The sequence below is a fragment of the Ursus americanus genome, chromosome 2 (assembly GCF_024610735.1).
Source record: "Ursus americanus isolate L20-20 chromosome 2, mUrsAme1.1.p, whole genome shotgun sequence".
NCBI classification, from domain to species: Eukaryota; Metazoa; Chordata; class Mammalia; order Carnivora; family Ursidae; genus Ursus; species Ursus americanus.
In genome coordinates, this window is record NC_142128.1 from 54,570,878 (window position 1) to 54,595,840 (window position 24,963).

The 24,963-nt window shown below is 41.0% G+C and overlaps 1 protein-coding gene across 28 annotated transcripts in view; it reads left to right on the forward strand.

The window, feature by feature from the left end:
- Positions 1-24,963, forward strand: part of ESRRG (estrogen related receptor gamma) — a 607,049-nt gene that overhangs the window by 67,581 nt on the left and 514,505 nt on the right. For 10 of the 28 annotated variants that reach the window (XM_087856323.1, XM_087856338.1, XM_045809596.2 and 7 more), the window contains exon 1: positions 15,356-21,548. The exons of 14 other annotated variants lie outside the window; for them this stretch is intronic. The gene's annotated coding sequence lies outside the window, so the exon portion shown is untranslated. 4 more of the 28 variants (XM_087856329.1, XM_087856351.1, XM_045809602.2 and 1 more) reach the window with 2 other exon arrangements.

Consider the following 24,963-nt stretch of genomic DNA (forward strand, 5'->3'; position numbering starts at 1 on the left):
CTTATGTCACACGGATAGTAGAAGGTGAAGTTAATGTGTGCTCTTTCTCATGTGAGCTCTATTTTATTAACACCAGTTAAATAAGATCCTAATACAGCTCTGAGTAGTAAGGTGAATTTCTTGGCTGGGCTTAATTCTAAGACCAGGACAGAGAAATTATGTATTTGATAATGGCTGCGAAATCTTCAAGTTGATCTGGCATTAGTCAGCATTTGACCATAGATTCCCGGTAGAAGTCCATTCAAGCTATCGCTAATGCTTCAAAAGTACTCTACGTGACTGGCCGAGCGAACAGACCAGTGTCATATAGATGTCAGTTTTTAGCCCTCAAACCATCATTAACCAGAAGCAACTACCAGCTAATATTTCAACATTACTTTTAGAATGTCAAACGATTAGTCCTCATAGAGACGACAAATATGTTCAGTTACAAGATGCCTGCTTAAAATCAAAGTCGGTCTTGGTTGACCTCAGTGTTGTTTGTACGCCGGAGGTTTACTCTGTATTTCTCTCCATTGGATTATTTAATAATCATTTTAATTTTAGTGAAGTTTCACTTTTAATACTCCTAGAAATTAGAGGAAAGTATTGCCTACATTCATTTGCTATGTTACACAGAGACAGTACACAGCAAAGGTAAAAGATAAAAGATCAATTCTTATGGATCTCATAGTTCCAAGCTTTTGAGGCTGTATTATAGAAACTTTGTAATTATTGTGGGTAATCTTGCAGAAATTTAAATGTGGAGTTTGCGTATGTGAAGAAGTTTGGACTCTTTTGCTCACCATAGCTCGTTAGTGCTTAGCATCTCACTGGCCCTGTCAGGCTTTGGGCTGCACTCCACTGCTAGTAAAATGCTCTTTGTGGCATAAGTGAAATCCTCGCGTCGGCACACCATCTTACGTTCAAAGCATATTTTGGAGAACTCGTGTCTGTAGTTCACTCATCTCTTTCAAAATGCTAGGCCAGTGGTTCTCAGCTAAGGACAGTTTCGCCCCCACCCCCACCCCCACCAAGGACATTTGGCAATGTTTGAGGACATTTTTGATTCTTACAACTGGGAAAAAAGGTACTTTTGGCATCTATTGAGTAGAGACCAGGGATGTGGCTGAACATACAATGCATAGGGCAGCCCCCGTACAACAATTATCCAACCTAAAATGTCAACAGTGTTGAGAAGCCTTGTTCTAGATTCTTCCAAATTTTAAAGGTAAAGGAGAAAGTAGGTAGCTCAACTCTTTTCAGATTTTTTAAATGGTTGACTTTTAAAGTTAGAAGTTTCCCTCATGGGATATAGAGTCAAGTTGGCAAAGGCAAACACGTCACATATTTGCTTAAAAAAAGTATTTGGAATGTACTAGATGTGATATGACTAATTGAGCTATAAATAACAATCACAATTCCAACAATATTAATAGCTACGACTCATATAGTGCTTACTATGTACCAGACGCTGTCCAGAGTGTCTGTCCTTACAGTGATTCAGTTAATCCTCAAAGAAACTCTATTGAAGAGCTACCCTGTCTGTGCCCTTCAGTACCCAGACACTTTAATACTTGAGTCTGTAGGAATAAGGTGAGCCCCTGGCAGGAAGTGTAAGGAACAGAGCATTGACAGCACTGACAACAATATATTTGGAAAGAGGAAGGCTTTAGTTTTCTAGATGCCCCTGGTTGCTCAAGCTTTTACTCTACGGTGCTATTATTGCAAAAGTGCTTCTCTGGGAAACTAGGATTGCCATCATAAAGCAGGTTTGTATTTGCTTCTAGAGGGCAAAAAAGAAAAAGGTTTTATAACTCACTGCTTGCCAGTTTTGCACTGGGTCCCATGCCTGTCTGTTTCCCTGTCTACTAGTTATTCTTGACGGAACTGGTCTTTAGGTGATGTGTAAATGACAGCTCAGCCTTGGAAATACACCTGCTGCCCTTACCTTCTCAGCTGGTTGTCCTCTGAGTCTCTTTCCTAGAGTTTTCAAGGGATAGGAGACTCTCCCTTTAACATTTTACCATCGAGGGGAGCCAGGGTGGCACAGTCAGTTAAGTGTACCATTCCTGATTTCGGCTCAGGTCATGATCTCAGGGTCCTGGATTGAGCCCCGTGTAAGGCTTTGTGCTCAGCGTGGAGTTGGTTTGAGGTTCCTTCTCCTTCTTCCTCTGCCCCTTCCACTCATGCTGTCTCTCTCTCTCTCCCACTCTCTCTCAAATAAATGTCTTTATTTATTTTTTTTTTTTACCATCAGATGGATTTAATCCACCAAACCTCACGTTTGAAAGAAAAATAGGTAAAATTTCTCTAAGCAAGCCTCGTGGGAGATTCTCCAAGAACACACTGAGCAATAGAATTTTCCCTGGAAATGCCACAGTGAAGGTCATATTCCCAGAGGGGGATTCTTGTAGGAATTGGGAAGTTAGCGAGGTTTGCTTCTTTCACACCTACTGAGGGTTTTGAGTCCAGAGAGTTACCTCTGTCATAGCTGACTCATCTTACCTTTGCCAAACTGGTCTATTGTATTACACCTCAGTTGCCGTCAAAACCTGGAAAGGAAAACATCACAAATCACTAGAAATATATCAGCATTCTGAGCAGCAGGATTTATGGGGCACTAATGGATATCTTAGGCTATTTATCTTCCTGTAGCAGTTGAAACACATCTGCCTTTTTCTTACTGTAAAAGGTCTTTCCGTCAAGGAGCTGGAGAATCCCTAAGCCTAGTAGTAGTGGTGTTGAGGAAAGATGGCCCTCGGGTTCTTGTTTTCTTTTGTGTTATGTCGTCTTCACCTTTTTGCCTCTTTCTCTTCCTCATTGAAAACCTGAAATGAACACAGGATATATTCAAGTTTGCGGGGGTCTCTATAGAGACTGGCATGATTGGGGTACAGAGTGGTCTAGAAAGAGGCCCAATTCACATATTCTTCATCTTCTGCTTCAAAGGATAGTCATTGTTCATTTTTTGCATAGCAGGCTTCTCTGTGTCTAAAGGCTGATTCCTACAAGCAACTCATATAGGTTATTTTGTTCATCAAGTTCCAGTAAAATGCTCTGAAAGAATGCTCCTGCTTTGGGGGACTTCTGATATTTTGCACAGGTTAGTTTTAGCCCTTTCTTTCTTTTCTTTCTTTCTTCTTTTATTTATTTATTTGACAGAGAGAGAGACAGCCAGGGAGAGAGGGAACACAAGCAGGGGCTGTGGGAGAGGAAGAAGCAGGCTCCCAGCAGAGGAGCCTGATGTGGGGCTTGATCCCAGAACGCCAGGATCACGCCCTGAGCCAAAGGCAGACGCTTAACGACTGAGCCACCCAGGCGCCCCAGCTTTAGCCCTTTCTTGAGCTCCTGCTCCCCTTCACTCTTGTCTTCTGTGGAGGAAAAATGCAGGTGAATTGCATCCACATCAGGAGAGACTGTAGCTCCTTTGAGACTTCTCCCTCACACCTGCTGCCCTTACCTTCTCAGCTGGTTGTCCTCTGAGTCTCTTTCCTAGAGTTTTCCAGGGATAGGAGTTCTCCCTTTAACATTTGGTTCCATTTGGTAGCAGCAGATTTGGGTTCTGTGCCTGGCTTTGCCACTTATTAACTTGTGACCTTGGATCAAATTGCTTAACATTGCTCAGTTTCCATGACTGTAAAATGAAGCAAATCTTAAATATATAGACACACAAGATTAAATGATGTTAAATATGCAAAGCCCAAAATTTAATGGGTAAAAGGTTTGCTGGTTTCTGGGGTAATACGACTGGATATGCTCCCGGAGTCTTAGGAGAATTGACTCTGACCTTAGCTTTGTACAAAATGTAGCCCAGGGACTACAAACTTAGAATCACCTCTGTACTCATTAAAATGCAGATTTCCGTGCCTCTCGCGCAATGGTCTGAACAAGAGTCTCTAGAGAGTGGGATCCAGTAACTCGTATTTTTAGAAACACCTCATGTGACTCTCATACACTTCAGAATTGGAGGAGGACTGGGTTGGCCTACAGCCTTTCCCACTCTACAATGCTCTTTCCCTCCTGCTGCAGTATAGCTACTTCTAGAGAATTCTAGGCTCTCTACTTGCAGGTTCTTCTCATCCTGGACAAGTCTGTCTCTGAGCCCGTGAACTCACTCTCCCAGTTTATAAGCAGTCCTTTTTATGGTAGGCCCCACATGGTTGGGGAACCTAAATAATGTGATAATGAGGATGGACCAAAGGTCGCAAGATTGTTAACATGTGTGAGGAGATTGTAGGCTTAGCCTATCAGGTGAGGGAAAGGTTAGCACACCAACTGTATCCACACTTCAAAGCGTGGGGATAGTTTGCTGCACTAACTTAATTATCTGTGCTATTGATATCCTTGACGAACATATCTATACCCCGGATACAGTTACTTCACAGTGGGAGATAGCAGGACGTGGCTTGTTCAGTTGCCAACTTCCTAAAATGCTTTTTAGAGTCAGCTGGGTTGCTTAGGCCTTTCTTGCTCTTGGATTAAATATAAAAATAACTATGGAAAGCATATCAACCCTCTTTTCCCTGTCTGCTGAAACGGCAGTGTCCGGTGCTTTTTCTAGAACCCATTAAAGGAGGAGGAGGAGAGGAGGGGTAACAATATGTAAAACCCCAAAGCCCACATCAGATATTCTCCCAGAACGGATCCTGCTGTTGGATCTCGGCTGAGGGAGAGAAGAGCTGGTCACATCAGTATGTACTCAGTTCCTTTTTGAGTGGCTGAGGGTTGAAGAAGGAGCACAAGCCTTGTCCTGACTGTTCTTCCTCATCTCTGTAACCACATTAGTTTAACTGACATCTCCACCAGACGCTTGGAGGGGAACGAAATACAACCCAAATCAGGTGATGTTTTCATTTCTAAGCCATCAAAGGGGTTTGATGTTAGGGAACATTTGAAACTAGAGACCGAAAAGAGGTATTTGTCTTTACCTCGTTCTTGCTGATCCAAACCGGCCTTGTTGTCCCCGTTACCACAAAAACAGCAGCGCTGGTTTGCAGGTATCCGAAGAGAAAGACTGCCATCTCTGCCATTCCCCTTTGACCGGAGCTCTTGAGGACAGATTTTTCTCTGCCAGGGGTTGCTTTTATTTTTTACCAACTTGCAAGGAGTATTTTTGTGTTGCGGGACCTGAGGGGTGGGCATGGTTTTGGAGCAGCTGATAATGTTGACTTTTCTGTAAGTGGTGTGATATGAAATGTAAAGAGACAGGATTATTCAAACCCTCACTGCACTGAAATGGGATACAGTGCCCCGTTCTTTGACACCAGAACGTAGCCTGCTGTTGAGAAGCTACGATGTTTAATAGGCAGAGACCAGGGGAGAACTTTTCAGCACTTCATCCTTTTTCAGGCTTGTAAAGTCTCTCACACAGTACGCCACAGCTTTGAAAACATGGTCATTTTAATGACAAAAATGCTGGGGAGAGAGTGCCAGAGCGTCACGCAAAACCAGCAGCGGCATCCTGCGTGACATTCCAAATATTAATACAAATAGAATTAATTCACACGCCAGGGGTGTCTCGGGAATCCGTTTTAAGGTGGCACTTAACTTGGGCTTGAGATTTCCCCGTGACTGCTCATGTTGAAAAATGTTTGCTAAACAAGGCAGGGCTGGGCTGCCCTCGATCTATAAATTCGCTCAAACGCATTCATTAACTAACACTTGATTTTAACTAGAACAAAACAGGTTAAAAAGTAGATGGCTGTTCCCCGTCCTTGGTTAGCAGTGAGGACGGGGACCTGTTACACCTGGCCTACCACTTCTAAGTTATTTTGGCGAGAGAGTAAGGATTATTTCATGACATCATTTCTTAGTTCATTAAGGATTTACTCTAGGCTTTAAAATATATCTGGTGTGTAGATTCAGTGAAGAAGATGCTGATTCCTTGTATTTTGCATTACATTTAGTTTGTGGCTAGACTAAAGTAAGACTTCCTGTGTCTTTCTAGTTCTCCCTGGCCTTGTCTTTCTATTTCTGCACAGTGAATTTAATAAAGAAACTATCTTGGAGTAATAATTCCGACAAGCCCTGGACATTCCTTTGGGGGAAGGAGGACTGACCTTTTCCTGTTTTTAATAAAACCTCTGTGAATTTGGGCTTACCTCTTCTGCGGTCCAGCACAACTATCTTTTTATTCCATATTTAAGGGTGGGATGAGCCCATTTACTTCCTCTGAATTAGAAGCATGAAAGCAGTCCTGGGAAAGATGGCTCTTGAGAGGTTTGTTTTACTCGTGTCTGTTAAATTTGGTACTTATTTACATGCACGTAGCTACTTTGCTTTGTATTTTCTCTTTCTTGTTGTTAGATTTTGTTCTTTATTTGTGATTTAAGGTTTCACCTATTTCCGAAAGACCTGAGAAGTGGTGTTTTTATAATATGGGGCTGAATTATGCTCTGGTGATTGGCAGGCCATTTTATCCTAACTGTGACACTGGCAATTTTAAAAGCTTCATTTTTGTCTTGGTCTTGAATGAGGAGAATTTTACACATTATTACCTCCTGAAAATCCCCCTGGATGGATAATTTGGAGTAGAAGAACTTAAGACCTTTTGGGGGAAAAAAGAACCAATCCACAAAATCTCTAAGATTATTCTTTATGGTCACTAAAAATATTTAGCATACTAAATATGATAGTCTATCTGTGGAAGTTTGGTATATTTTAAAGTAGAATAGTGGGTACAAAAGAATCATTTCTAAGGAATGTCTTTTCTACAGTCTCAGGAAAACACCTGTAAATTTGTTTGGCTGTTCAGGCATTGTGTCTGTCTGTCTGTCTGTCTGTCTGTCTCTGGTGTTCAATCTAGTTTTGATTTTATAACTCAAAGTGGACCCTTTTCTCATGAGTCTTGGCATATTCCCTGAGAAAGAGAGTAATTTAGATACCTGGGGAAGCAGACCCTCTGGAGGAGCTCAATTTAATGTATGAAACACAATGAGCAGGTTTCTATTAGATTCCAGTAAACGGGCTTAGGGTAGCTCCACCATGATAAGGGCGCTCGGGCATCCGCCTTCACCCACATAAGACCACAGTGTTATTGTCACGGTTTATCTTGCATCATCTTCCTTCAGCAGTCTCAGCTTAATTATACAAATATGAAAATCAAGTAAATGATGGAGACATTAAGAAGTTCAGGGGAGAGGGGCAATCACTGGACTCATAAAAACCTTTAAGTGGATCTACGTTAGCTTCCAAATTCAATATAACTCTGCAAAGATTTTTTTTGACCTTCATAGTATGACCTCAATCATCGTTTGCTAGGATTCTTTCCTACTTCAACCATGTGTTTTGTGATGCCTTCTCAGTAGGAGATTGAATGGCAGTGAAAAATGCAGTTTTCTAAAAAAAAAATTTTATTGTAAATAAAACACAAATAGAAAAACTGTATAAATCAAACAAAGATCCTGATTATTGCATTTTATATATTGTTTATATATTGTCTAAAATGTTATATATGTGTGTGTGTTTGTATAGGAAAATTGTGTATGTATTGTGTGCTAGCCTAGACAAAAGCTAGAATTTTGCTGCCCATAAGCCTCACCCAGTCACAGCCTTTTGTACCCCCCCATAAGTAATCATCATCCTATTATAATAATCATTTCATATATTTTTAGAAATACACCCATCACCCAGTGTGCATCCCCAAATGCTACAGTGTCGTCTTGCCCGTTTAAAAAAACCAGATATGCCTTGTAAATCTCTTTTACTTTTAAGTGCCTCCTTAATCCCTTTTATCTCCTTACAGTTTATTGAGGAACCTGGGCCGTTTGACCTGTAGACTTTCCCTGAGCCTGAGTTTTACTGACTACATACTCAGCGCACTTTAACACATTTCCCTGTCCCCTGCATTTACTGCAAATGGGCAGCTGGATCCAGAGACTGGATTACCCTCAGGTTTGATTCCTTTGGCAAGCCTATAGGTGGTGGCTGGCAAGGTAATCCTTATTGAAGGTCATATTGTCCCACTTTAGCCAGTGAGGACCTCTTCAAGTTGGATCTTGAGTCCTTTTGTCATTGCCTTCAAAGCCTTTGATAACTTCCCTGCCGTCTGATAATACAGGAAGTTCCAGAATCATCTTATACATTTCCTGTCCTAGATGTGGAATCAGCTATTTTTCCTGGAAGCCCTCATTTCTTTAGGTAAGAAATGTTATTCCAAGACTGCAATCTGGGTGCTAGAGATGCTCATTGCTTCTGGGTGCTCATTGATCTATCTACCTATCCATCTATCTACCTCCCTCCCTATCTATGTATATTTGTAGATATACCTATATTTTTGAGTTTATTTTATTAAATGTTTTATGAACTTACGAGTTCATATGAATACTGCAATTCAAATTTGAGATTATAGAGTTTATATAAATCTCTTCTGCATTACATTTATATATTCTTCCTTTCCCAAGAATCTTGATTGACAAGGACACGGGGGATAATAGAATTAAAATAGCCCATTGTTACCCACTTGTTTTATACAATGTTAGGCACACACTAGTCTCAGGAGTGCCATACTTATACTACTACCAATGCAGTTATTGAAAACATTAAACATTAAAACTTTTTTTGCATATAGTCCCACCCCCCAATCCTTCCCTCATTTTAAAAATAGCTGTGCTGTATCTAACTCGTCAGAACATATTGCCATTAGATACTCTGCTTCTCTACCTCTTAGCATACTTTTAATCTTAATTCCACAGGCAACTATATATTTTAATATTCACCACCAGTCTTTATGTTGATGGTCTCTCTAATTGTTTTGATTGCCTGAAACTCATTCTCTAGTATGTTCTTTAGAAAGAACAATGGGAACAATACTCTTTTAGTTCTGGCCTATATCCAGAAGAGTTTGTTTGAACCCTTTATACTTGCAAGTCAGTTTTGCTGGTTATAAAATTATTTTCTTTCTTCTAGGATATCAAATAGGCAACTTAATTTTCTTCTGGCCTAAAGCATCGCTTTAGAAAAATGTGATGATAATTTAATTTTCTTTACACTGTAAGTCATGTACCCAAAGGATTTTATTAGCACATGCATCATTATTGGTTTTGGGGGGGTCACTATTGTCAGGTACATGGTATAATTATTCAATGTCATTTCAAGCTTTTTTTAAAATTTCAGGAAATTTTTTTGAATTATAGTCATTAGTATTCATTATATTCCCTTGCTTTGATTTCTTTTTCAGAATCTCTTTTTATCCATATGCTCGATTTCTTTGCTTATCTTTACTATTTGTCTGTTTTTCAAACCTTTTTATCTCTTTCATTTCTTTTTTATTTTTTCCCTTCCCTCCTTTTTATCTTTTATATTTATTCAGAATTACCCGTTGTGTTTGTTTGTTCCTAGTTCCTAGTTTAGTTGGCATTTATGAAGTTATATTTTTTCCTTTTATTTCTAATTCTTTTCTGAGTCCTGTCACCATATTCATAAATTCTTCTCATGTGATCATGGTGTTCTTCTATATTTTATATCGTTTCTTAATGTCTTTAAACTTCTTTTGAAATGACAGGGTATAGTTTTGATATGTTTTATGAGAATATCTTTCCAGCATGCTTTTGTGGTCTCTAGGGGTGTTTTTCTGTTCTTATTCTTTTTTGTAATTATAATAACTTTGTATAGGATTTGACCTTGATACTTTTCTGTTGTTCATATTTATGTGAAATTAATTTTCCTGACCTTTTAGAATGAGGTATAGGTTCAGGAAACAGAGCTTTCCCTTTGTGTGTGTGTATGTGTGTGTGTGTGTGTGTGTGTGTGTGTCTGTAGTATAGTATACAAAAATATGGTAGATTCTTTCTGGCAGCTTTCCTCATTGCCACTTTGATCTAAACCTTCTGTTTCTTTCAGATCTTTTATTCCGTACTGCTCAGCATTGACGGCACTTTCAGAAACTTTTCATTAGGGGGAGCTACTCCGGAAGGGAACCCTGATGGCTTGATAGTTCGTAGCAACTAAACTGTTCTGTTTCTTTCAGTTCTAGCTAACATGGATGGGCCCCTTGCCCTTAGGTGTTAAAAAGGACAAAACCTCTCCCAGTTATAGCTATTGTTTCAGATGGGCCCACTGAACTTTCCAGTGAGTATTGTAGGCTGTTTTTTGGTTCTCCTGTTCTTGGGTCCATGAGATGCCACTCCATTATTTCCTTCTTCCTCCCATCCAGATGCTGATTCCACATAGGATTTGTGACTCTTGGTGGTTTGCCCAATCAACTGATCTGGGATTTATGAGGAAATTTTGTCTCCTGTTTTGTTTTAAAATTCTCCATGAGTTTTGGGTTTTGTTGTCTAGTCGTTCTATTTTTATTTTGTCCAAAGGATTGGCCACCATTACTGACAACGTGCTTCTATCATTTTCTTCCCTCGTGGTCCTTTAAGCAGTGCCCTATCTGATTAGTGGCATGCATCTGAGAAACAGCAGCCCAGCAAAAGGGAAGCAGCCTGGCTCTCCAGGAAGGCCTTCTTCTCTATGAGATGACTACATCCAGTAGGATGTAACCCATGAACACAATTTCAGTGGCACCATGTTCTAAGCATCTCAGCTAGTCAGCTCGGATATGGAAAAAAGTTTTGCATTGTTTTGTTTTTTGTTTAGGTGTAAGTTCAGCTTTTCTTTCCTTCAATAAACATGAGTTTCCATTTATATCTAAACTTCTTCCGAAAACCAACACACGGTGACCCATAAAAATAACCATAATAATAAGAGATAAAATACAGTTAATAATATCTGGTAGGGTGCATTAATCAAAGTAGACTACCTGCTGAAACAAATATCCTAAACATCTTGGTGTCTTTAATTATTTCTCATTTATGCTGCATCTGACTTGGATTGGAGGGTGGGGTGAGTAGGGTGCTCACATTGTTATTCAGGGACCCAGGGCCATCCCCAAGGGCCTCAGAGTCTGAAGCACTGGAAGGGAGATGTCAGAGAGAATCCCAGGGGAGGATTTAGGGACCAGTGGTGTCATACATACATCATTTCTACCCACATACCACTGGCCATAGTTCAGGCATGTAAAACTATTTGACAGCAAGGCAATATGAAAAAGGTCGTGTAATTGTGTACCCAGAAAGGAAAGGAAATGGGTTTGGGTGAGCCCAGGATCTGCCATGGTGAAGAAATGGGAAAAGAGAATAGAAATAATTTACCAGGATAGAGAGGGCATTTCAGCCAGAAAACAATTGTATAAAGTCTTAGATATAGGGAAGCATGTGTTGGCTTTGGAAAACGGAGAGAGTTTGGGTGTGGTTGGAGTACCAGATGAAGTCAGAGACCATGGTGGTCTTATGAGAGTGGACTTGCATATCATCTCAGGATTCTGCCCCTTATCCTGCATGAAGAAAAGGGGGCTATCTGTGGTTTGTAAGCAAGGGAGTGCCATAATCCAATCTGTGTTTTTGAAAGGTAATTCTGGCCCCCAGCTATTACCAGCAATGTCTCTGAAATTACAGAGGAAACCTCTTCCAGGCCCTTCTTGATCATACACCTCGTTATACAAACCCAGGAAAAACTGGATTCACCCCTGCCTGCGCCCATCTAAATCATGCTTACTTGGTAGGCTGCCATTAATGTGCTACAATCCCAACCAGAGTCTGCAGTGAGTTCTATAAATTCAGACTGGAAATGTAATTTCAGATCTCACAGGGCCTGTGTTGTTTCAGTGATATTATAATCAATGACTGTAGCTCCCTTTGAAGCTCATAAAGTGACCTCTTTTGACATTGATTTCTCATCTGTTTTTTTCTCTGACCTTTCTTCACCTCCTATGTCTCTTTATTTGCTAAGGCATAGTATTTTATTGCCAGGCACCCTTATAATAACCACAGTAGCCATACATTTAGTTTTGTTCGGGTCATTACTACCTAAATAGACACTGTTGTGGCAAGATCTAGTCCTAGGAACCGGTGTTGCAGTGCTCTCAGAGGGAGACTGTTTTTCTTCCATTAGAAGATACCAAAACTTGCTGTCGAGTTGTCTTTGCTTAGATGGGAGTCTAGGCGGATTGCCACATGCATTTTGTCCTTTCATTTGAGCTCCAGTCTGAGAACACCTTAGAAAATGATCTCAAGTGTGGGATCAAACCTAACATGGTCATTTCCAAGATATTTGCATGTCTTGCTGAAAGCCTGTAGGAGATTAAATAGGAAAGCAAATGAAATGTGCATCTTCCTTAGAGAAGTGTGTGGTTTGTCTGGCATTTATGCTTCTCCCAGTGTGACCTTTAGAAGAGAATATGATCGATAGCCTATTGGATCGTCTCTAGTCTGGCTGTCAAGGTTCAGGAGGGGAAAGTTGAGGGATTTGGATGAAAAGCACCTGAAATGGCTAAGTGCAACCTTAGTAGAAAAATACTCATGTTTTTTCAATAGTTTCCAGAAGGTTCCTAAGCACCTGATGTATGATGGGCTTTTTCATTTTGGGCATCTGCTATCTTTGCCTAGCTCAACATTCCAGTGAGGGTTTTTTTTTTTTTTTCCAGAGCTCAAAACTGAACATGTCAGCAGTGAGCAGCCACCCAGCTTTGTAAAGAATGCCACGGCTGACAACTTCACAGCTGCCGAGAAATCGGCTGAGCCTTTCTTGTAAAGCAGTACTGGACACAAGAGCCTTTGTGCCGTGGGGACCCTCCATGGAGTTTCCAAATGCCCTTACTCCTGGAAAAATGTGCCAACCCCTCCTTACCATGTTGCACCAATCTCTGGTGATAATAACCATGACTGTAGCCAGCCCTTTGGTAGCTCTCAGAAGAACACTAAAACACTCTTCTATACTGTCAGAGTGAAAAACAAAACAGGGCAAAACCAATCACCATATTTTAGGAACAAGACCATTAATTTATTTATCACATCACTCAAATCATTTGGAACAAAAGAAGTAAGTTCAGGAACACATATAAAAGTTCTGCTTTAATATTCTTGAATAATTCTGTGGAGGTCTAATGACTAGAACAAGGATTGCACAATTTTTCTACAGCATTTTAAGGGTTGTTGTTTTTTTTTTTTTTTTTTTTTTTGGCAATTGCTTTAAGACATGTAGTTTTGCTCTGATTCAGGAAGAATGAAGGAAGGAAGGTGAAAGAAAAGGATCTCTTGTTCTCCATGTTCAACTCTGGGTAGCCTGTCTATTTTCATCAAAAGTCCCATAATATGCAAGAGCCCTCTTAGTGCTTAAGGGTGATAAGTCCATGGATTCTGGCTGGAAGACATGGGATTCCTTAACCAACTGCCCTAAAGTGCCTCTGAGAAACCATTTAAGGAATGCCCTGCTGTAATTAACTCTCAGTCTATGAGGTTATGGTCCTTCTTTTGTCCCACCCCCATAACCAACTGTCCTTTTCTCCAAGGGCTTATTTGGTCATTGACTACCAGTTATCCCTTAGGGAGTCTGGAAACGTTCCATCAAGTCAAGGGGAACTTACAGTTTGTTTGAAGGACTCTTGGATATTTTGTCAGAGATGTTCTTAAGTACCTGGTTCTGAACACAGAGATCTTTCTTAGATCATTTTAGAAAGGTGTGAGTGAGACAGTAACATTGTAACATTTATATAATATATGGTTAGTACTCCCCTTGTAACAAGGAAATCATTTGGAATAATTTACAGATGGAGGGTCCCTTGATGGTGATGCATTCAGTCACTATGAAACTTGTCCCAGAGTCTGTTTCACGGTTGCCCCAGTGTCTTTGGATATGTGCAATTACTTTCTTACGAGGTCCGAAGTTTGATCTGTTTTGAATCACCCCAATTCATCCTGTGACACTTCTTCAAATGTGGCATAAACTCTTTCTCTATAGTTTTTAAAATTTGGTCTCAAAATCCAAAGTATATTTCCGTTTTACATTTTTATGTATTCTTATGGGTACAGGAAGTACATCTTCCTGTACACCTTGAAACGGTTCTAACAGGGAACTTTATTCAAAATGCTTTCCATACTCTAGCCTTTGTTTTTTCCACAGAACTTTTGAGTATTTTGTAAATGGGAAACAGGACTCCAGATGGGTTAAGTTGTTCTTGCAGAATGCCACTTAGCTGTTTAAAAGCGTCATCAGTACATGACCTGGCTCTCTTATCTCTCAGGTCAAGTCGTCGCCCAGGTGGCTCTTTTCTCTGTCAACTCAATCCAGAAAATGGCACAGTGACTGTCTAGGAAACATAAGTAAATGATGGCCCATGCCAGTGGGCATGTGCTCACTCCTAATCACTGCCCTTTTAATTTGAGGCTCTAACAGATGGAAAATTATCTGGATGTTGCAGTAACAGCAAAAATAATGTTGGCTTCCTCTCAGCTTTTGCCTGGAGAAGCCCATGAAGCCTGTTCCTTATAATTAGAAGGTGCATGTGAACTTGAACGGTAGCACAGAGTCAGCCATTGTAAGCATGAACTGATTCACCTTTGAGAAGTGACAAGTAAAGAATCAGCCTCAGGTTGCCTGGAGCTTTCTTCAGGATAATATCTGAAGGGGAAACCCTCTTGGTTCAAGCCAAGAATTGTCAAATGACCCAATCTTACCTACTCCCCCGCCTCCCATCATCCATGCCTTTCTCTCCCGTCTCAGAGCCACCTGAGAACCTGCCACTGCTGACTTCAGCTCATTGCATAGGTCTTAGATCCTGGGTGTGAAATAAGGAGGAAAAAAACCTTCCTTCCATAAGTTCGTCTTTCCCCCTTTGTCAGCCTATATGCACGCCTTAAAAAAAAGTCTCTTTCTACCTTGGAGTCTGTTCTGTTCATGATTCTTCCCCACACCTGGCTCCTTATAACCTGATGGCCAAAGCAATGTTCCTTGACCAGAGCAGTCATTTGAAACAGTACTATTTTTATCTTTTGGAGCCCTAGAAAGGTCTTTTAATAGTGGATGCAGGCACTCAAGTTCTAGTGACACAGTGAGTTAGGCCATGACTATCCCCGAATTTCCTGATTATTGGCTTAGTGACTGATTTACTTTGGTGGGGGTCCCATTTGTTGTGACCATTTATTTATTTTTTTTAAAGATTTTATTTATTTATTCAACAGAGATAGAGACAGCCAGCGAGAGAGGGAACACAAGCAGGGGGAGTGGGAGAGGAAGAAGCAGGCTCACAGCAGAGGAGCCTGATGTGGGGCTCGATCCCACAACTCCGGGATCACGCCCTGAGCCGAAGGCAGACGCTTAACCGCTGTGCCACCCAGGCGCCCCTGTTGTGACCATTTATAAACAAGCATGTTGAGGAAAGAACAGACAATAACTGAGCAGAGGAGATGTGACTACCAGATCTACATCTCTGTTTCTCCTCCTTTTGCCCTAAAGATCCTGCTTTCCCAACCATAAGGCTATTCTGAGAGTGTTGGGTTTTGGAGGTTGCCGTTTCTTCAACTGATCCACAATCATCACCTTCCCTGTGAGTTTGTTTGTTTGTTTCTTTCTTTTTTTAAAAGATTTTTATTTATTTATTTGACATAGAGACAGCCAGTGAGAGAGGGAACACAAGCAGGGGGAGTGGGAGAGGAAGAAACAGGCTCCCAGTGGAAGAGCCTGATGTGGGGCTTGATCCCGGAATGCTGGGATCACGCCCTGAGCTGAAGGCAGACGCTTAACAACTGTGCTACCCAGGTGCCCCTCCCTGTGAGTTTCTATCAAGCAGAAGGAGATACTTGATTTTCCTGCCAGCAACCTCCAGATGAGGGATCATTCACGTGCGGAATGTCTGACCCCCATCTGTGTTTCAAACTTGAGTTGTCCCCAAATGACCTATGACCTCAGATAATAAAGTTGCACAGGTTATCTGGTCTGTCCCATCTAATAGACAATAATGTGGTTCTGCTGGGGAAGGGCTATATTTTATCAAGATCTTTCTCATGTGTAACCTAATTTTTGTTGGACCACATCTGGTTTTACTACATCAGCAACTTCCCTGGGCCAAAAAGTCCATTTATTAAGTTGTGTTTCCAGAAGTTCTTTCCCACCACCCTGGCTCACATATCCTGGCATGTCACTGTAGATGACCCTCAGGGTCCAGGTCAGAGGAGCACATAGGTGGGATTGCCTTCTAATAAGGTTCTTTGACGTCTCGCTTATTAAATTCCCTTGAATGGGGTTCAAGCACATCTAACTTATAGTGAGTTGCTCCATGTGAATAATGCCATAAATCTTCTCATGGAAAGTTTTCTCAGATTTCTGCTATTTGTAGGTTTACTTTGCTTATCCAGAATGATGCCACCTCTTTCCCAGAACATATAGTCTTCACAAGTGGGAGCAGAGAAGACCACCTTCCATGTCCCTTTCTACCCTAGTCTGCCTTAATTTCTTTTCCTGTGGCCTCTGTCGTCTGGTTGCCCAAATAGCTGCTGTTGACTTTTCATGAATGTCACTGGCTAGTTTCCCTGGATTGGAACCCACTCTAGTGCAGCCTGTGGCTTGAGAAGGTGCTTGGAGCTCAGGCTGCAGCCAAGGGCCGTGGAATTGGGGGCAGGGCAGTGGACAGTGGGGAGATCATGAATGACCCACACGGGCACCTGGAGATCTTCTTGATGGGGCCATTGGGCACACCAGTTATTCTTTCCTTTTTCCTCATGTGCTGTATTACCACTTTATCACCTCCTCAAGAGAAATTCAACACGGGAATTTTCCCACCATGGGAAAAGTATTTCTTCTCTAAGAAGCTTTCCCAACTTTAGTTATTCTTTATTCTTCGAAGAGACACGATTCTTGATTCTGTGAATCTCATGAGTCAGCATTTACCTAATGCTTTCTTGAAGGTACCGATTCTCTGAGACAGACAAGTGTTCCAGGTAGAAAGGTTTAGGAAATGGTGTATGTCCCTTCCTGCTTCTTGGAGATTCACAATGGCATCATAAAGGCCCTGGGAATTTCAGAGAAAGCTTGCCTGAAGAAGAAATAGTTAAATTCTGACTTAAAGGATGAGTAGAATTGGAGTAGGGGAGGGACTTTGGCTGTAATAATACAGGCTGAGAGTATGCAAGTTCAAGAAATTCTGAAGACCATTATTATGATTGGAGAATAGTGCACTGAAGTGGGAGGGGAGCTGGATGAAGCAGGAGGAGGTGGTGGAGAATATAGGAGGGACCGATAGAAAGGGCCTATTGGCCATATTAAGGATTTTGATCTCTACCCAATGGGCAGAAGAAAACCTTGGAAGGGTTTTCATAATCTGCATGGCTTAATTAAATACTCATTGTCAAAATACCATTCTGGCTACCACTTGATCGCAGATAGCAGAGGCACAGTGTATGTTGCAGGCAGAAAATTTACTCACACTGGAAGTTCCTATTCTTAATGAGTAGGAGGGGAAATAACTTCATATCCTAATCTCTTCCAGTTTTAAACAATTTCCTTTCATTTAAAATGGTCCCTTCCAGGTAAGTGCTGAGTCAAAGTTACCCACCTGGTCTCCTTCTCCCCAAGAGAGTTTGGTGGAATGGGAAAGCTTCCAGTGCCTGGTATTTGCATATCGGTCTCACTCGAAGTGACTTTCTGGGTTCTTAACTACTGTCCTCTGTAGGAACAGTGGCTCATTGTACGCCTGGTCGCTGCTGACTCTCTGCCGGATGAACTCACTGTCTGTTGGATTTTGGCTCAGTTAGGGCCTGGGGTCCTCTTCACTGCCTCATTTGCACCTGAGCTCTCTCTGGCATTGTGGCATCATGGCTGAAGTCCAGCTCTGTGTTCCGTTTAGACTCCAGTATGGTACCCACCACATCCCAGCCCTGGATCCTGGTAGCCTCTCCAGCCAGCACCATCCATGGCTGCCCATGTCCCTCCACAGAGCACATGGGACCTTCTGTACTTCCATACTACACGAAAGCCAAGGGAGTAACTAAGTCATTAGACTCAGTCTTCCTTTCCGCTTACCCGTGTTTCCCTCAACTTACACTCTGCTGGGTTGCTCCAAGTTGGAAGTTGGGGAGCACTGGGCAAGATGGTCCTAAACAGGAAGTGGAGAACAACTCTTTAAATGCCTACCTGCTCCAGAACCTCACTCCAGAGAAGTGAGTCAAGGCACATATTTCATGGTCTCTGATACTGCTGTCTCTGACTGTGGTCTTCCTCCCCTGATACTCTGGGCTGGAAAGGTCGGCTAGATTTTTTCTCCCTAGTTCCATATTCTTTACTCTCTCTTTCTTGTCCTATAGTCAACACAAAAATCTAGTATACAAGCTAAAGATCTTGCTATGGAATTGAGAATTCCCCTTCTTGCACTCTCCAAGGCTTAACTTTTGAGTTTTCTATCTACAGAAGTCCTATAAATCAGCTTTGAAACTCAAAGCTAAGAAATGTGTTCTTTCTTCTTGGTCATTTCCATCTCCTTCTCACACTGGGTCGGTTATCCTCATGCTTAGCTGTGGAACTGGATAGGTGCTAAGGATTATGATTTACTACATCACCAAAATACTCTCCGTTAAAAGTAGGAACAAGGTCTCCTGAGAGATATTTGTAACTTGGACTTGGGTGATGACAGTGGACATGAAGAGAAATTAATGAATTAGAAAAATATCTAGATGTTAGGATTGATAGTACTTGGTGCTTGAAATAAGGTGAATGGATCAAATGTGAGAATCTCAAGGTTTCTGGTTTGTGTGGGTGGATGACAGTGCCATTTACTAAGATACAGAACATTGGAAAAAGAATCGGTTGGGGGGACTAGACCACTTTTGGATGTGCTGAATTTAAAGTTTTTGTGAGACATCCAAGTAGAGAGTAGTCAGTAGAATGTACACATTTATAGCTCAAATATGAATGTTTCTAAAGGAAATCACATCATAATGGTAACATTGGTGGCTAAGTAGGAAATTAGAGGAGTGATAACTGGATTAACCAAATGGTAGATAGTTTGATGCAACCATCACACCGTCGGCAGAGGCTTACCGAGGAGACCAGATGATGAATAAGTCTACTGATTAATATTCTCTCTCTCCCATGCCACATCCCATGGTTCACCACTCTGCCTCCTCTTTGAAGGACACAACCTTCATTTACATAAATTAATATATTCAGTCTGTTTACAGCAAATCTTAACAACTAGAGATCAATTTTGTCTCTTTCCAACGATGTTGCGTATCTCTCTGTTCTGATCCCATTTTGTGTTGCTCTTAAGATTTGACTCTCAGAATGCTATTTTACTTATGTTGTTACTGTATTCCCCCAACACTTGCAAAAATGTTGCTGAATGATGAGGCTGGAAATGTAGGTAGGAGCTAAATAACCAGAAGATGTTTGGACTTTATTAAAGGTAGGTGATGGAGAGCCATTGAAGGATTTTAAGCCAAGGAGTGAGTAACATATTGTGAGTGTGCTTGTCAAGCATGACTTCCTTGATCTAGTGCCAGCAAGTTGATTCATGCAGTCAATTCAAAACCTATTTATTGATCATCTCTTTTGTATTAGCTACTGTGCTGCATGCTATGTGGATATAAAATTAAAAGGTAAAAAAATATCTCCAATTATTATGCTAATATCCATTTGGGATATAAGTAGAAGTTAGCACTAATTTTAGATTTGATTTGTAAAGGAGTGCGCACAGCACAGGATGTCGGTGGTTCCTGACATCACTCCTTTTAGTGAAGATGTGCCTTAACCCTTTCAGATCATGACAAGCTCCATAAACATTATCATTTCCAGACTACTTGTTCTCGTGTGTTCAGCTTGCCATTTAGCAGAATTATTTTATTTTTCTTTAGATCCCTAATGGAAAAGCATCTCAATACATACCAACTATATATTTTAATTTTATTTTTAAATACAGAAAAGTGAAGAGTCAAACAGACCCAAGACTTTTGTGTGAAAATTTTATATTTCAAAAGAATCAAGGCAGGGTAGGAGAGTGTACCTCTGAGTGAAAGTGGCAAAGGGATTCTTTCAGGATTGGGTTTTAACATCTCTGGCCAGTTGGGTGAAAATTGTTTTGAAGATGTATTACATTCCCTGATCAAATGGAAAAAAAAAATGGCACCTGCCATCGTATCTAGGAAACACCCAACTAACATGGCCAAGAGCCACACACTCCTTCCCACACGGCCTTGCTGTGAAAGCCTTCCAATATCCCATCCTTGGCAACTGGGGTAACCTCGTGCCTCCTCATGGAGACCGGCCATCTCAGAAGACTAGGGAAAGCTCTAGATTTGCCATTATTTTCCTTCGGAAGTTCCCAAGTGTGGTTAATGGGTGATCTTTTCTTTCTAATATTTAACCTAGCACTTCTCCCTTTTCTCCCACTTTTAAGACCTGAGTCAACTTTGTAGAAACTTGCACTCTAAATATACGAGTCAGGAGGTTTTGCTGGAACAGTGTTATGTTAAAAATGCCTACCAGAGGCCCTTCAGGGCCGTGTCAATAGTTTCCTGGGTTTTGAATGTCCTCTAACCTGGTATTATGGGGCTTTTCTGTTTGTTTGTTTTTCCAGTCCTGCAGGGGTTAATTTTCTTTGTTGCTGTTAGTGTTTGATGTGAATCCTCCTATATTAATGTGGTTTTTGAAATGAAAAATCCCTACGTGCACAAAGAGTGCCTTGGATAGTTTTGCATTTGCAAATAAAGCCCTAACAAATGCTCATTTAAAAAATATATTTTCCCAGCTGAGCACATTAAGGCTATATGCTGCATCTTTGTATTCACTTCAATAAACCAGGTGTGCTTCTAGAGATTAGCTATTTTTTATAAAGAATGATTTTGAAATAAATGACAATGGGCTCATTTCTCTTTATGCTGAGGATAACATTAAAGGAAAACTGCCGTGATTAGTTTTAATATCTCAGATAGCTTAATGAGTACTTACTAAAAATGTGAGTGTGTGTGTGTGAGCACACAAACACAGAAGATAGATATATGTGTACACATGTGCCTGAATAATTTTCCAACATCTTAAGTAATACCTGTCAGGGATTTTAATAACCCAGTGCCAGTGAATTATTCTGGTGGCTGTTTTTTGCTGAGACTTTCAGCAGGAAGTCCATTTTCCCAGGGACTGGGGTTCTTTTTTGTTTTGTTTTGTTTTTTTAAAAGTGCCAGTCAGAAAATATGAAAATGGCCTGGGATTTTATGTGTCAATTATAGTCAATGATTGTGTACCTCTTTGTAAGTTCTCGGGAGCTCTTTTGCACCTGATGTCTGGTCTGTAATACGAGCTAGAGGTCAGTATAGAGATTTGAGGTGTATGGGTTAGGTTTGGAGTAGTGAGTATGTGGATTATATTAGGAACCAATAAGAGGTGGATTAAAGATATCCAGGGAGGGGCCACTTGATTTTTGTACAGAATGAACTTGGAGTGGGATGGGATTGAGTCATTCCATGGATCTTTCTAGGATAGTCCCGTGGTTAATGAATAGAACTGAGTGCATGCTGATGGTGGGAGGGGCCTCACGGTTGAGAAAGTTAGGTAAACCAGAGAGCCTCAGGTATTAGTAGGGCTAGTGTTCAAGAGGCTGATCGCAGAGGCCAATCTGGGTCGGGATTGCCATGTAGCCCAAGGGGAAGGTGGTCAGCAGACAGAATGATTTCAGAAGGATCTGTTGGTCATCCTGTGGAGGGGGAAGAAATGTCTTGAGCTTCTGCATTTCAAGGTCTGCTACCCAGTTCCACTGAGAGGTGATTATTGCTTTATTCAGAGAATTGACTAAGTCTTGTCTTAAAGACAGATTATCCAGGGTGCAATAATCAAAGGTTCCATCGTTGGTTTCTTCCCCTTTTTTCTTGCCTTTGACTATTTAAATGTTACTGGTATCTCTTCTAGAAATTGAAGAGAGAAAGGTAAAATTTAAACCTGGCAGCTGTTTTTTGTGGGCTGGTGGTGGTGGTGGTGGTGGTGGTTCAGAACTCTGGGTACTGGTGTGAGTGAAGGGATGAGATTGCAGCTGTTGCTAATATGCACGTGGGTGAATATCCAGGAAAGGCTGTTATCCCTATTTTCTGCAACCCCAGACAATTGATCTCTAGCTCTCCACTTTGAGTTCTTAGTTTTTGTCTTGTTCCCATACGGGCACAATCTATATAAAGAACATTAGCGCTTTCGCTTTAGAAATATGACTTAAACTACCATTTATGTGTGTTTTTAAGAGCCAGGATGTGGGTGCGAATAAACGTCATTCTTTTGCCTCTTGTCCTGAGAAGATGGCTCAATATGAGAGTAATGAAAATAAGGACAAAAATAGCTAAATTTAAAACTCTGGTTTAAGAGAATGGCTCTTTAATAAAAGTATTGAGGAACACTGTTGTCACAAGATTATTTATTGCTCTTGTAAGACTGAAAAGGGTCAACAGTGATGTGTTTCATTTCAGGAAGTATGGCTGAGAATTTTGGTTAACTAGAGATAAGTTATGTAATATTTATTATTGATAGGTTTTGAAAATGACACAGACTTTTCAGGTCGAGTCTGGTGATTTTATATTGTTTGTGTAAATGAGAGAGAGAGAAAGCCTTCCTCTCTGCAACCAAACCCAGCTTCCTTCTTTCCATTTATGGAAAGTGTCTTTGAGGCCCAATTTAGCTGCAACCAGCGAGGGTGTTCAGTTGGCTGTGTCCAGGAGTGGAAAGTGCAGTGATTGTCCCGGAGATGCATGAAGCGTCTTCTTTGCTGAGTTTTCTAATGGATGTTGGGGCTTGAGCGTCCATACATAGGTTATTATAGAGTGTTTGTTTTTGCTTGTGAATGCCAAGAAATGCTTAACGCTCGGCTTTACATTTGAACTGGATTTGGGAGCAAAAAGAGAAATAGGAATTTATGAGAAGGTATTTTTGAAGATGCAGGGGGAGATACCAGACGATTGAGTGATTAGTACACCATTCTAGAGAAGGGTGGGGGCATACCATGACAATGGATGAAAGTCATGGCTTTCTTCACTAGGAACTTGGGAAGCCTACCTCACAGTCCAGGGGGAGAGTTGACAAACAGCAGTTCCCTGGCTGTGTCACCAGAGCTCATCAGTCCTTGCCAAATCAGAGCTTTCTGGCTGCTCTCATTTAAATAAATCCTTTTGGAGAGGTTGGGTTTTTTTTTGTTTTGTTTTGTTTTTAAGTGAACAGATCAGGTTTCTAATTTTAGCTGTGACAGCTTATAATTAGAAACCTCTCCAAACTCACTTGTTTACAAACACCTGCATCAATAGTGCATGTTTATCATTTTTGGAATGGGCTGTGCTGGCACAGAAAATGGGGGTGGAGAGGGTGGCGGAGCCCCTCGATTTGTATGTTCTCTTATTCCTCCTGGTCGCTACAGTGCAGGCAGTGCGCCTATGTGCATGTACGTGTGTGAGCACTTTGTGTGTGTGTGGTGTGGGTGTGTGAATGTTTTCTTTACTTCCCTCCCAGGTGGATGCCTCCAGCCCATCTAGCAAATGCTTTGGCCTGCGTCACACTGCAGGGCTCTCTCCCTTCTTGGGAATCAAAGAATTGGTGGTCAGTTATTTGGGACAAGGTTAGATTTTAAATGACACCCTAGAGAGAAATTTTAGCAACTAATTTTAGCAACTCAGGATCTGCATTGGATAAAATGCTTTCTCTATTTCCATAATTTCTATATTTATATGTCATTCAGCATACTGTATAGCTGAGTGATTCAAGAAAAACAAATAGGGAGAGCTATCCATAATATAAATAATTCTACATTTTATCAAAGCAGAAATACATATCTGTGGTTAGAATGAGCCCACCTAGTGAAGTGACGGTTTCTTGCAGACTGAAATGGAATGCTATCAGGGATCATCAAAAAGATGACAGCCGTGTGGTCGACTGATAGAACTCTGCCCTGTTCTCACTGATTCCAGATCATAAAATGTCAGCGGAGAACCCACTGGGTGCATTGCTTTGAATAGAATCTCGATGATTTCTTGGGACAAGCATAGTTATTCCTTTCAAAGAATGTAAAAAAGATATTGCATGCCAAAGCAAGATTTAAAATAAAAAGTAAAATTAGAACACAGACTCACAGACCAATATCTAATTCTAATTAAAGTGGAGATTCTGTAGGAAACCAAGCAGGTGTGGGCTTGAGCTGTGACACTTGAGTCCGCCAGCTGGGAGGGTGGCAGTCAGATGCCTGTTTACTCTCCAATACCCAAGACCACTTAATGTTCCCGGGAGGAAACAAACTAGAAACAATAAACAAATACTCTCGATGCTGGCCTTGTTGTGGAGACTGATTTTTCCCAGAGATGTGGAAGATGGAAAAATCTGCTTCTTAGATCTAATCTGGACATAGCTAGCTTCTTTACTGTTACACCCGAGATCAGTTAGATTAAAGGACTATTTTAAGTCTCTATCGAGCCCAGTCCTTTTCGAACTGTGTACCATGTTATATACCGATGGATGTCTGTATGTGTGTATGTGTGTGATTATGTATATAGACATTCTTTCAACTCTTAAAAATACACTACCTTTATAGCAACTTGCAATGAATGTTTAAAGGATTTAATGTATTTGCTGTCTTATATCAGAAGAATGATGGAGGGATTCAATGAGGAAAAAGGGCTGTTGGCACAGCTTTGCAGGCTGTTACTTTCACCAAGTGTGGTGTCAGCTATGATCTTTTTTCAGTGATTCTGACTATGGGGCCTCTTAAGTAAACATCCCCGGGTATTTGGGATTTCATTTTTTCATTAAAAAAAAATGAGAACATTTTTCATGCTTTTACTGAGCACCTACTCTCTACAGAGTTTTAAGTCGAGATTGAGGGGGAGGGCATGAACTAATACAGGAGACTATCCTAGCTGTGGAGGGAGCCCAGTGTGGAGGAAAGGATCTGAATATACTCTAGGGCATTGGGATGTATTGCCAGAAGCTACAAATAAGGCTTGGTGTTGAAGTATTCGATCTGGTATGTCTTTCCTTTAAACCTAACAAATCTCTGAGCCTCCCTTTGGGTTGAGTGGAGTAGGGCCCACAGCCTCTATTGAGTACCACTGTGTGCCTAGCACAGATATAGGGAGTAGAGTCTAGAGTCAAATTAGGTTGGTTTGAATCTCAAGCCAAGCACTGCTCATAGTGTGTTCCCTTGGACAAAATACC